Here is a 13220-nt window from a genome sequence, read left to right on the forward strand (position 1 = left end):
TGTTTGAATTTTGCACTACAACAACATCCAGTTAATTAATACAGGTAATATATTAATATGTTTTTAAAGTTAATCATATTCTACCCAACTGCGTTCGTGACCCTGTTTATGCGTCTTTACGCACATCTCGATCCTCTTCCAAGCGTCAGCGCTCCAAAAGTATGAAATGTTTTTCTTTATCAGCCAAAGCAGGAAACTCTTACCCTCAACTTCAAAGACGTAAAGTTGTGAGCGCAGCTGCGCTTGTGTCTTTATCCAGACGGAGCACTTCGCCGATAAAACTCCAAGACCTTGTAGTTTTCCGTGTGTGTGCGCGCTCTCTGAAGAAAAAAAAAGTTTCTGCGAACGTATTAGAATTATAACGAACGGTCTTCATCAAATCCTTGGAGACACACACCGACCTCCACGTCAAGGAATGCGCTCAAGTGCTGCCTCCCTGGACAAAAAGCGCTTTATTGGTGAGCACAGAGGAGAGTTTAAGCAGGAGTCCAGATGGGAGGGGCGAGGCGAGGCGCACCGCAGCAGCAGCAGCAGCAGAACGCACTCCTGCACAGGCTCGGAGAGCAGAGAGCGACTCACCTTGCAGCTTGGCTGAGTGCTCGGGAGAGAAATTCCAGCCTCCTTTCAGTTCGCTATATCTTAATGCCTACCTGCACGACCTGTTTTAAGAGGCATTAGGCCTACTGGTTTGTTATTTGCTGTTCAGAGAGGTTTTGTTACATTTCATTTGAATGACTGTTTCTTAATTACACCTTTTGCTTTTTTGAAGTATGCATTTTAATCAGCTCCTCTGCAGGCAAATGAGCAAGCTGATAGGCCTCAGCATCATGAATACACACACTTTAACAGGGCTAATTTGAGGACCAGATCACACCAAATCAAACACAACATCCTTTTAAACTATGACAGAGTAAACAGTTGCAAATGATTGTAGTATGAATGAACCTGAATCTGTTCACGCACATGATCTCTCCACTGTCTACAGCCTCCACAGTGTACGTGCAGTGTACATTAGCACATATGGTGTCTTCATTCACAGAGCCATCCTCAAGCTGAGAAAGCCATTGAATACTTCCTAACACCAGTGATAAACTACCCGTCGGCAGCTGGCAGCCCATTTCAATGTCAGCCAGTCCCAACAAGGTGCAGTAAGGTGATAGCTCCGAGGCACCGTGTCACCTCAGAAGTGTACTTTTAGCCACACGTCACAGAATTCTCCAGAAACCTGAAGCCTGTTGTGTACAGCGCGTTAATGTTTGTATAAGTCTGACCCACGTGTTCCTGCAGGGCTTCTGTTCCCTCCACATGTTGACAGAGAAATTGTAAAAAAAAAAAAAAAAAAAAAAAAAGAAGTAATAAATGAAACCAGGACAAATTTCTCCTTGTGGTGATGTCACTCACTCTCATGCTGAAGGCGTATAGACTCCCAAAAAAAAAAAAAAAAAAAAAAAAAAAAAGGTTCAGCAAACAGGCCTCGAGGCAGTCGCACGTGTCTCCTAAAACCACCCCCACCCTCAGTATCCTCAGCTCAGGGGACACTTAAGTTCCACTTGTTGAGCCATGCGTATGTATTTTGTCCAGTTTACTTTTTGATAGCAGTCTCCACAAAGTCTCATGCCTTTCCGCGGCTCCTACTGTAGGAGTTATTACATGAAACACACACACACACACACACACACACACACTGACTGTGCCATCTGCAAAGCATTACAGTAAATTGCAGGAATAGAGAAATGATTTCACGCACGTCCCGCAGGGTCCAGATGTGGCTCCTCAGTCGTAGCCGCAGCTTAGTTTTACGTGTTCAGTAGAAATAAAGAAGGAAATAAATCTTGCCCTGTTGTATTTAATCACACAGGCCCACAAAGTCGGTGCTCGTGTTCTGTCTGTCTCTGTTGCTCCACCTCGTAAACATAAACCCCTGCGTCCTAAACTACAACACCAGAGCTGAGGTTAACCAGGTTACACTCAGGGTGGGTTCTTTATCTCCGTCATTAAGCTTGTGTGTGTTGGATGGTGAGGAGGACCAGTGTCTTCACTGCTCAGGTACTCAAGGACTTAACCTCCAGTGTGGGCTGCTGGTTATTTATTCTTCTGTTGCTTGAACTTTACAGCCAAACTGCTGAGAAAAAAATCACAAATTCAAAGCCAGCATGATCTGAATCTTACCACAAGTGGTTGTTATGTTAGAATAAATAAATAGATTGATAAATAAATCCAGTGTTGCAATGTTAACATGCATATTGCAGTAGCAGTATGACTGATTTATAGAATTTTAAGCACCATAATCAGTAAAACACAATGTCTTAACACTGTGAAAAAACTACTTAAATGTAATTTCTGATATCATAACAAGAGGAAATTCATTTAGTAGCAAAAAAGCTATGTTCAGTTCAGTTTTATTTATAAAGCCCAATATGACAAATCCCCTTTAATGGGGAAAAAAATGGGAGAAACCTCAGGAAGAGCAACTGAGGAGCGATCCCTCTTCCAGAACAAACAGATGTGCAATAGATGTCGTAGTAGTTGCAGTTATCCATATGACAAAATGACAGAGATTGAGGGAGATGCACAGCAACAATAGTGATGCCAATAACTACAATAAAAATAATTAAAAAAAAAAATATGAATAATGATAATAGTAGTTAATGAGTGAATGTATACATCAATATAATAATAATAATACATTTTATTTCTTGGCACCTTTAACCACACTCAAGGTCACCGTACAGGCAAAGATAGAGAAAAAACAGCAGCTTAAAAAAAGTCAAAGAGATAAGGAATAAAGTAACATAAAAAGATATATATATCAAGTAGTGTAATAATAAATATAATAAATATTCAGCAAAACAATGTGACAGTGATGTTTTTAAAGCCCCAATTAAAGTTTAACAGAATTCTGCATCAGAAACGAGCAGTTTACCTTTATAATAAATGGATAAGTGTTTCTTAAAATTGATTAATATTTTTAATCTTACATAGAGATTTTATAGAATATAATCTCCACCCCATCAGGCATTTATTTATTTCACAAATTTTCAGGACATGGTTGACTACCCAACACGAAAAGCCTGATTTTTTTCTGAAAATATTAGTTTTTTATTGCTTCACAAATACATTTAACTCTTTTATTATATTGTATGCATGTAATTATATTAATAATAGTAATAGTAATAATTGTACATGTTCTGAATATTGAGGGGGACGAAGACAAAATCTAAAGATATTTTTTGGGGGCATTTTTGCCTTTATAGATAGGACAGTTAAGCGCAAAGGGGCGAGGGAGAGAGGGGTAATGACATGCAGCAAAGGGCCACAGGCTGGAGTCGAACCCGGGCTGCTGCGGCAACAGCCTTGTACATGGGGCGCCCGTTCCATCCACTAAGCCACTGACGCCCTGCATAGAAAAAATCTATGCCTGTGATTAAGGCTTCATCCTTACATAGATATAGATATCGACATTTGTCTAAATTAGCCTTCAAAACCCACAATGCATAACTATAGAATATGAAATTCCCCTCAAGCTGTTCGAACCGTGACACTGTTTCTACATTTCATTTCAGCTCATACTTTGTTTCAACAACCTACTTATAATATCTGAGACTTTTAAATTAAATTATTTATTTTTTTGTGATCCATTTAAAGTCGATTCTTAGCAGCAAATAAGTTACAAATATCAGAGAAACAACCAGATGTGGGGACAACAACAGAAATCAGCTCATCTCAACAAACACTGCACTCTATTGTTGAACAAATAAAAAAATGTGTAGAGAATTGTTCCACTCATCATGTGGAAGGAACTGACACCACTTTAATCAACTATCAAACGTACAACATTGCACATTGTTGCTCCTCTGCTCATCACATTTAAAATTCAGACCAGTCTGTTCTGCAGTTAAATGACCAGAACAGTAAAACCTTGTAGTAATCTGTGCCTCATATTTGAACTGTATATTACAGGACAGTGGCAGGCGCTTGGTCAGTGGTGTAAATCCTAGTCTAGTGGCTGTAACAGCATTACTACATGTGCCGTCAGCACGTTGGGCTCCTAATCACCCTGGCTCAATAAAAGATGGCTGGGCAGCACACAGCCCGCTCCATAACACTGCCCAGGGGAACCAGTAAAACACTGGTCTGCTGCTGAGCCAACCACAGCCTGCTAATGGTTTTAAAGCTAAGGGCACGTAGCCACACAGCGCCATGCTGATGTTTCTGGGAGGTGACGGACGTTTCTTCATCTTCTCTCTCTGACAGTTTTTTCTAGAAACACATTTCCCACCCTCTACAACTTGTACTTTTTCATTTTGTCATTTTCCTCCAGATTTTATTGCGTTCTCTCGTGTGCAAATTTGTGTCACGCTGAAGTATTTCGTCAACCAGCGGACTTTCATCACCTTCTGTTTCCCCACCCTAGTTAGGCCTGATCCCCTTTTGTTTTTGGCTGCTTTGCTTTCTCTCACATTTGCTTCATCACTTCTGACTTTGTGAGTCATTTTCTTGCCTCCATGATTTATGGTTAACTCCTACACTGTGGCTCAAATTCAGCTTCGCCTGACATTTCTGGATCTTATATGCGTTGCTGTAGATCTTACCTGACATGTGATTTATTGTTTGGGATCATGCTATTGTGAGGTGCACTTTAAAAATTTTTATTGTATCTAAATACAGGGACAGAAGCATGTGTATCTGTGACTGACAAAAGCATTGATGGATTGGTTTTATCTCCCAGTGAGTCCACACACAGGGACAGAGAGCTTATCAGAAAGGCTACACTGACTTTAAACAGACTAAACTGTCTTTGTCCTTGGTGGTTTTCACAGTCATATTCAATCGTACACTTTATGTAGCGGAGTAAATCACCAGATGTCCCATGATACAATTATCACATTACTTGAATCAATTGAATTCTGTGTCCCCAAGGGAAAATTTGTCAACGTCTGTTTTATCTAACAAGATTAAGTTGTATCAACCCAGCTGGCCACCAGCGTCAATAGAAATTGATATTTGTATGAATTTAGGTTATGACGTCGCCCAAAATTGGCCAAAATTCAATTTCAGGAGAATGTCTAATTCCAGTTTCAATTCGATGTAGCATACAGACGATAGATGACGTTGTTATTTTATTGGTTTTAAGTTTCATGTAACCAACATTTAGAGTCTTCCAACCATGGTTGAATGTAGGTTGTGACATCAGGTGACCAAAATTCAGTGTCAGGACAACGACTAATGCCAGTCTCAAGTTGACGTAGCATACAGATGACAGATGGCGTTGATATTTTATTGGTTTTAAGTTTCACTTAAACAACATTTAGAGTCTTCCAAACGTGGTTGAATGTAGGTTGTGACGTTAGGTGACCAAAATTCAATGTCAGGGCATCTAATGCCAGTTTCAATCTGACATAGCACACAGACGACAGATGGCACTGATATTTCATTGCTTGTAAGTTTCAAGTAACCAAGATTCAATGTCTTTTTTAAACATCACATGCCAACCTCATCTTGATGTAGAAGAACGACATTTAGTCAAAGGTATGGAGAACAAAACCCATTATCTGCAAAATGTCATAATGTTAATGTCCACACAACCTGGAATTCTAACATCATTAGACATTTAGAATATCGTCAAATGATTTTCATTGCAACCAAAATTTTACGTCTATCCAACGTAAGAATCCAACGCACTTCAGACATCATATTCATGTCTGGTGCCAGCTCGGAAGTGGACTTAAAAATCATTAGATTTTATTATTCCAGTAGGCGACCAAAAGTTTAATTTTTGTTTGCAATATTAATAATTTATCTTTTTTCCCCAAAAAAAATAAGTGGCAAGTGAAATAAGAATGATACAAAACCAAGACAGGACTAAAACAAGACAAATACTACAAACCAAATCAATACCCAGAACAAGACAAAGAACAAAACAACATAATAATAAAATTTAAATCTAAAAATATGTGGAAATATGTGTCTGATGGTAAAAATAACACTAAACACTTAAACATAATACAATGGTTGTTGGTTGGACAACTGTCTGTCACATCACAATTTAATGTCTGTAAAATACATGATCATTCATTCAGGAATATCTGGAAAGTCCAGCTCTCGTACATACTCGAAAAAGGGATCCCACATCGTGCAAAATTTCCTTGGGGAGCCCTTCATGTTTGACAAAATTAAGGACTTCCCTTATCCATAGAGTGTGTGAAGGAGGTATTGGGGACTTCTACTTGAGTAACACCAAATGTCCGGCTAGTAAGGTAACAAAGGCTGTAAAGGTTTCCTCATGGGAAGAGAGGGGTACTGTGGGTGGAGTTACACCAAACAATGCGATCATAGCAGTAGGTTCAACAGATTTTCCAGTAGCCTTTGACAGTGATCTAAAGATTTCCCCCCAGTACGTCTATTGATATATGCAATATTAATAGTTTATCTAATTGGAAAATGGATTCCTGATGTCCGTGTATCGATACAATATCGTCATGCAAAATATATAAGAAATATAAGTACGATACTATGGTGTGCTGTGCTTTAGGGTTGTCCTTGACCTTGTGACCCTTCACCACCTTACCTGCGACCCACCATGGTACAAATGCAGACCACCACGAAGACACGGCAACATTCACACAGTCATACCTTCCATAATCACGTCTGTGGATCCGTTCAGAAATGCGAGCATGTGTCTCGGTTTGAGGTGTCCGTGTTTTGTTGTTCACAACATGCCTGTGGGTTTTTTAATTTTGGAAAAGTAGGAAACAAACAAGGAAAGTGTCCCTGCAGAAGAAGATGGGAACAGAGTCAGACAGAATAGAATAGTTCACCACAAAATGACATTTCACTCATTCACTTACTCCCCAGATTGTCAGTTAAAACAACAAACATGCCGTCCTTTGAGAAATCGAAGCTGGCGGGATGATCTTTGTACAGCTCCAAAAACAGTAAAGTGTCCATCAAATTTCTGAAAACAGCTTGTGCAGCACATTTTGTGGCCAGACAAGGACACGTTTTACCTAAAATGATGTCCTAATTCTTCCTCAGTGACAAAGCTCTGATCCTGGAGGAAGAAAAGTGGTCGCTGGTGGGATGCAAAATACTCACTGCTTTTTCTGGGAGCTCCAAAAATCCAAAAAACAAATCTAAGGTGGAAGTTTGGGCGAAACAGCTTTATGTTTGGTGGTCCTATAAAGTTTTGGTGCGTAGATAATGATTACCTTTTAATCTTGCAGTGGGCTGTTCCTTTGATAGTACTAATGTGGTACAGGAATGTACAGCGTTAGTCATGTTTTGTAATATTCAGCACAATTAGCGAGCACAAAGACATAGGGAGCGGTTTTGGGAATCATGCGTTGTTTTTCCATTAGGACAGCCTGGGAATGATTGTCTTGATGGAGCCCCGGCTCATTATTCTCCCAGCCTCTCCCCATGCTTTAGAGGCTGAGGTGGGAGCGTGCTCCTTTGTAGTGTTTAGTATATCTGCATATGTATTGGCATCTGCGTTCATGTGTGTTGTGTGCACATGCCATTCCCCTCTGTCCACAACTACATGTCTTCCCGTCACACATAAACGCGCTCTGACGGCAGCATGTGTGGGCTGCCGTGAGACACGACTGGGTCGCTCCTCACGAGGCCCTGGCTGCCTTTCTTCCCACAGCGCCTCAGCACCCGTTAGGTAGGAAAAACGTCCGTGGGAAGGAGTGCCTCGCAGAGGAGGAGAAACCTGGGAAGGGAGAGGGAGAAGCTCAGAACATCCATGGTTATTTAGCGGCTGCTATGGGAACCTGGACGTGACGGAGAAATACGGCCAGTAGAGATGGGGATAATGAGGGTGCTCAAAGCAGAAGTTGTCACAGTTTGAGTGAGAACAAACACATAATATTTCAGATAAAAATGAAATGTTGACTCTTCCCACCTGTCCTCTCGCGCCAGCTTTATAAGCCAATCTGTTCCTCGTAAAGCTGTCTTCGCTAGAGGAACCTTTCGTATGTAACATCATTAAAACAAGTTTATTATCTTGTTTACATAACTGTACTTCGTCTTTTGTTAATTGGACTCAAAGTGGCTCATGGTGGAATTATGTGTCCCAAATTGAACTTCAGCTTTAAAGGTACATTATTTAAGATTTAGTGGGATCGATTGATGAGGATTGCAGATTGCAACCAGCTGAAACTTCTCCTATGTGCTAAGTGTGAAGGATTTCTTCAGTGTTCATTGTCCAGGAGTTTTTTTGTGGAAAACAAATTTTCTGCAGAGATCTCTTCCTCTCCAAAACAAATGGACTCTGAGATTTAAACCGGTAAAAACACTGAATTAAGCAGTTTCATGTTTAAAAAAAAAACAGTGGTTTTCTGACACTGTTTATTGCGGAGGGGTTGCTAACTGCAGTGGCCAACACGAAAACGTTAATGACCCTATCTAGAGCCAGTGTTTCGTTTGCCTGTTCTGGGCTACTGTAGAAACATGGCGCTGCAACATGGTGGACTCCTTAGCCATGGACCCGCTCTGTATGTAGATAAAAACGTCTCATTCTAAGGTAACAAAAACACAAGGATTCTTATTTTCAGGTGATTATACACTAAGGAAACATACTTATTATATTATATTACATTTCTGCCAATATATCCCCCTAAATTCTACACACTGGACCTTTAAGGTGAAGAGGTCACTTGCCCTAAAATATAGTTTTGCCCTTTCTCACCATTTGTCAGTCAGAGGGAGGGTAAGACCGGCTGTGTTAACGAACCTTGCTTTGGAAACAGAAAGGATGTCATAATATGGAAAGAAAAAAAAAGTCTGGCTCCTGTATGTCGCTTTGTTTATTGTTTTGTTTTTGTGCTTTTTATTAACATTATGATTTGAGGCTTTTTTTTTTGTCATTTCCTCATGGTCATGGCATGTGGGCCTCAAGCTGAGCGCTTCATGTGAGCTAGTTATGTCAGTGAACGACATGAAAAGACCAAACAACACAAAGACCTCAAGAATCTGAACCCTTAATGATTACAGGAGCTGTTTGTTTCATGCAGAGGAGGGCGAGATGGCGAACATGCAGAGACCCACAGAGGTCAGACCATAGTTCACTTTGAGGTTTACTAGTCTGTTGACTCTGGGCATGCTGGCACTGCTCATTAAGGAGAGGGACAGAGACAGATAGCACAGCTGGGCCGTGCATGCCTCGGAGCTGGAGAAGCCATTACTGCTCATTTCGCCGTTGGAAGGATAAAGAATTCATCATGAAAACAATCCTGGGTTTACCAACTTACATTATGGAGCTGATTGGGAACATGTTTCCATTGTCAACTGTATGATTTGCCATTTAGTCTTCAAAGTCTTTTAAACTCGACACATGTGGGTGCTGCGTCAGCTGTGGTGTCGACAATTTGCGGATGGAGCAGCTAATTATCGTTTCTCTCTGGAGGTAAAAGAGAGGGATTTCTGCTTATTGCTGGGGCTCTGATAAGAGTGATAGAAGAGGAGAGAGTGCATAGAGGCCTAAAGGAGAAGGGGTGAGGTCCAAGGGGAGGAGGTTGGGTGAAGGGAGCGTGTGGGTGACCTCCCATCCCCCGGTTACTGAGGGGGGTCATCCAGTAGTGGCATTTTCCCATGATCGTCTTATTTTATGCATTTTTTTTCTCTCTTTCTTGTTTATTCTTTTTTCTCCCATTTTTTGTTGTTGTTTTGTTTTGTGTCTCTGCCTCTTTTTCAAACGCTCATTTTAAAGTCCTGCTCCACTAAAATGTGTTGGCGTGCATTGGAAGTTTGAGCTTCACTGTGCAGAATGATCTGTGTGAGTTAGACACTTGGAGGTTGTTTTCACATTCATCTGCTGAACGAGGAAAGACTTTAAAGGGACAGTCCACCCCAGAATCAAAAATACATATTATTCTGATTTGCTATTTATAAATCTAAATGTTTTGGTATGAGTTTCCAAGTGTTGGAGATATCGGCTGTAGAGATGTCTGCCTTCTTTTGAATGTAATGGAACTAGATGGCACTCGGCCCGCTCTCACCCAAAAACTGACCACATAGGTCGACTGTGCAGGCAGCTTATTACAACCCATACTTATTTTATTGTAAGGCAAGCACCTGGTAGTGGCTGTAGTATTTTTTAGAGAAGAAGAAGAGGAAGTGAAGTGATGTAGCATAAAAAGTGACAAAGTCAGCGTAATGTACAAATATCAAAGAAGCACCTATAGTGTGGACAGAAGGGTTGGATGGTCAAACAAACACAGGACTCAGCAGACTGGTGTTTGTGCCCCGAAGTCAGTGTTCGCTTCTTTGATGACAACGTAGCCTTGTATGCTGGTATGTGTGGCATGTAGGGCTGTTCCCAGCTCAGACTTGTGTCAGTTGAATCAGATTCGACGATTATTTATCTCTATTTCTCCATATAAAGTTTTAAAGTTTGGATAGAGCTCAGTGCATTCAGTGTGACAACAGCATTCACGTAATATAGTAAGCAAGCTAACGGCACTAAAGCCAGATCGGAAATGTGCACCAACATTTTTTGCTGAAACTAGATATCAAACAAAAGCTAGAGACTGTGTCGCACTAAGTATCTGGAGCAGTAAATTCAACACCTCCAAGCAGAAGAGAGAAGATAATGTTGTCCTGAAGCCTTACTGTGGCAAGTTTCTCCTCCTCTGTGCCGCTACATCACATCCAAAGCTGACTATACTAAAGAGAAGCATGAAAATCAAGAGCGCTAACTCTGTAGAAAGATCTAGGGATCAAAACGTCCCCAGAAGTACACTCACAGCACATTGACTAGCAAAAAAAGAGTCAACATAGGGTTCTCCGACTGACAATTCAAATTTCTGACTTTCGAGGGGCAGCCCTAGTAGCATGCTGTGCTAGTGATGTATGTCATGTGACATACCTAACGTTACGTTAGTGACAAAAGTGCTTATATAATGCCAAACCATGATGTTTCTCCTAAATGTATCCAGGTAGTTTTGGAGCTGATCTACGCCCGTTTCACGACCTTAAGGACGTGTTAAAAATTGCGACCTTTAGAACAGTAATATATATCGTTTTCGGGCCAGTCATAGAAGTCATTTTGAAAGTCAGCTGAAATCGTAAGAACGTTGAAAAAAATATATTCAGAAACCTCAACAGCAATGTCTCTTTCCAGAAATCATGACCATAACCAAGATGATCCACATACTTTGTTGTGAGCTGTTTTATTTAAGAACTATTTTCTTTCTACCAAACTCCACCTGCCAACTGTATCATGCAACACTCAGCAACTCACACCAAGACAATCTAGATTGATACGTAGCACGACAGGTAAGAGGTAAAGTATGTGTTTTTGATTTTGGGATGAACTGTCCCTTTGAGACTTCCATGAAAAAGAAAAAACACATAACAAAGTCTGTACAGTATAAAAACTATTTGCCTCTCCTTCATCCTCTCCTCCATTTCCCCCTTCCCTACCTTCCCCGCTGTGCTCCTTCTTCCTACCTCTCAGTCGTATTCTCGCCCTGCACTCTGGTATGTCAGGTATTGAGTAACATCAGCATGCCTGTGGTTTAGTGCGGGAAGTAAAGTGACTGCAGCTGAGCTACAGTATGTTCACTATGATTGTACTGCTGTATTACTACTATGACAGAAACTCTATCAGAGGGATATGAGCAACTATGCGGCACAGGTCACATCAGGTCAACCCCGGTGCTTCCAAACTAGTAATTAAGATAGTGTAATAAAATAGGTCGAAGCCTGCGTCTGTGAGGGCTGAGTGCAATATGTAAAGTGTACAAGTGTACATTTAATCCATCATGAACTCATATTCTTTTGTAGGATTTACTTGTTTTTTCTGTGGACTTTGTTTTCACAGCGTGCAGCCCTTTTTTCCCCATAAATGTAAATTCATATCTTAAAGTGCTTAATACAACCGCAGAGTAAAATAAAGATTTCCATCCCTCTGACTCACAGTCAGTCAGATCCTATTCAGTCCACTGGCAGACAGAAAGGTTTGGTCAGTCATATGATGTGGCAGGAGCCTGCTGTCCTGTGTGGAGGCGCCACAGCACAAGATCACGCACAAAGACAAGAAAAAGAGATCACTGGTAAATGTTTTAAAGGTCCAGTGTGTAGGATTTAGGGAGACATATTGGCATAAATGGAATATAATATAATAAGTGTGGGGTTTTTTAGTGTATAATCATCTGAAAATAAGAGTTGTTGTGTTTTTGTTACCTCAGAATGAGACGTTTATATCTACACAGGGAGTGAGTCATCATCCACAGAGGCCACCATGTGTGACCACCATGTTTCTAGAGTAGTCCAGAACGGACAAACCAAACACTGGCTCTAGATAGGGTCATTCATGTTAAGTGTTGGCCACCGTAGTTAGCAACCCCTCTACGATAAGCAGTGTCAAAAAAACATTGATTTTGTTTTTTATTACCTGGTTTGTTTGTTTTAGAGAAGAAAAGACCTCTATGGATAATTTAGGTCCCAGTAAAAACCTCCTGAACAATGAACACTGAAGGAATCCTTACAGGAGTTCACTCTTGGCACATAGGGGAAGTTTGACCTGGTTGCAATTAGGGATGTTCCTGGCGACTAATTTCCCTGTCGACTAACGAAAATTTTAATTAAGACTAGTCGACTAGTCTAAAAAAGGTGTATTCAGGCTCAACATATTCCATTAACGTCCTGAAGCCTTTACCCTCAACAAAGTTAAGTGGAAGCATATCATGCTAGGTCAAATTGGTCTGAGTGTGGCTAGCAGCAGCAGCCGTTGTTCCGTGCAGGAAACCCAAATGCTTGAGTCGAATGCGGTTGCGCATTGCTGCAGTGATTATATGCCATTTTTTTCTGACCCAGCCTATATGCTACCTTGTTTTTATTTTCTAGATCAAAGTACTGCCAAACCGCGCTAGGATGGGGACTGCTGTCTGACGGCTCTGTAGCACCCACTAGTGGCGGGCGGCTGCATGACAATTAAGCAGCCTTGTACATGAATTAAACAGTTATTGGTTTAACCGACGAATATTTCTGGTGCCGACTAGAGAGGGGGCGGACGTTTAATTGTTTAGACGACCCTAGTTGCAATCTGCAATCCTCCTAGATCAGTGGCATAAGATAGTTAGGATGGGCCCCAGTGCACGCTATCATGATGGGCCCTTGTGCAAGATTTTGCATCGAAACAGCTACCATATATTTTATAGTATTATCACATGATCAAATACAGACTTGATGTTGGTGGACAACGTCAACATACA

At 40.9% G+C, this 13220-nt stretch overlaps 2 protein-coding genes across 2 annotated transcripts in view; one reads left to right on the top strand and one right to left on the bottom strand.

Moving 5' to 3' along the window:
- vasnb (vasorin b) overlaps window positions 1-4646 on the bottom strand; it is a 31639-nt gene extending 26993 nt beyond the window's left edge. The window contains exon 1 of the mRNA XM_050069937.1: window positions 204-4646. The gene's annotated coding sequence lies outside the window, so the exon portion shown is untranslated. The remainder of the gene's footprint in view (window positions 1-203) is intronic.
- The window catches only part of coro7 (coronin 7), a 156335-nt gene that overhangs the window by 114182 nt on the left and 28933 nt on the right, over window positions 1-13220 (top strand). The gene's annotated exons all lie outside the window — the stretch shown is intronic.

Source organism: Epinephelus moara, chromosome 18, assembly GCF_006386435.1.
Source record: "Epinephelus moara isolate mb chromosome 18, YSFRI_EMoa_1.0, whole genome shotgun sequence".
Classification (NCBI taxonomy): domain Eukaryota; kingdom Metazoa; phylum Chordata; class Actinopteri; order Perciformes; family Serranidae; genus Epinephelus; species Epinephelus moara.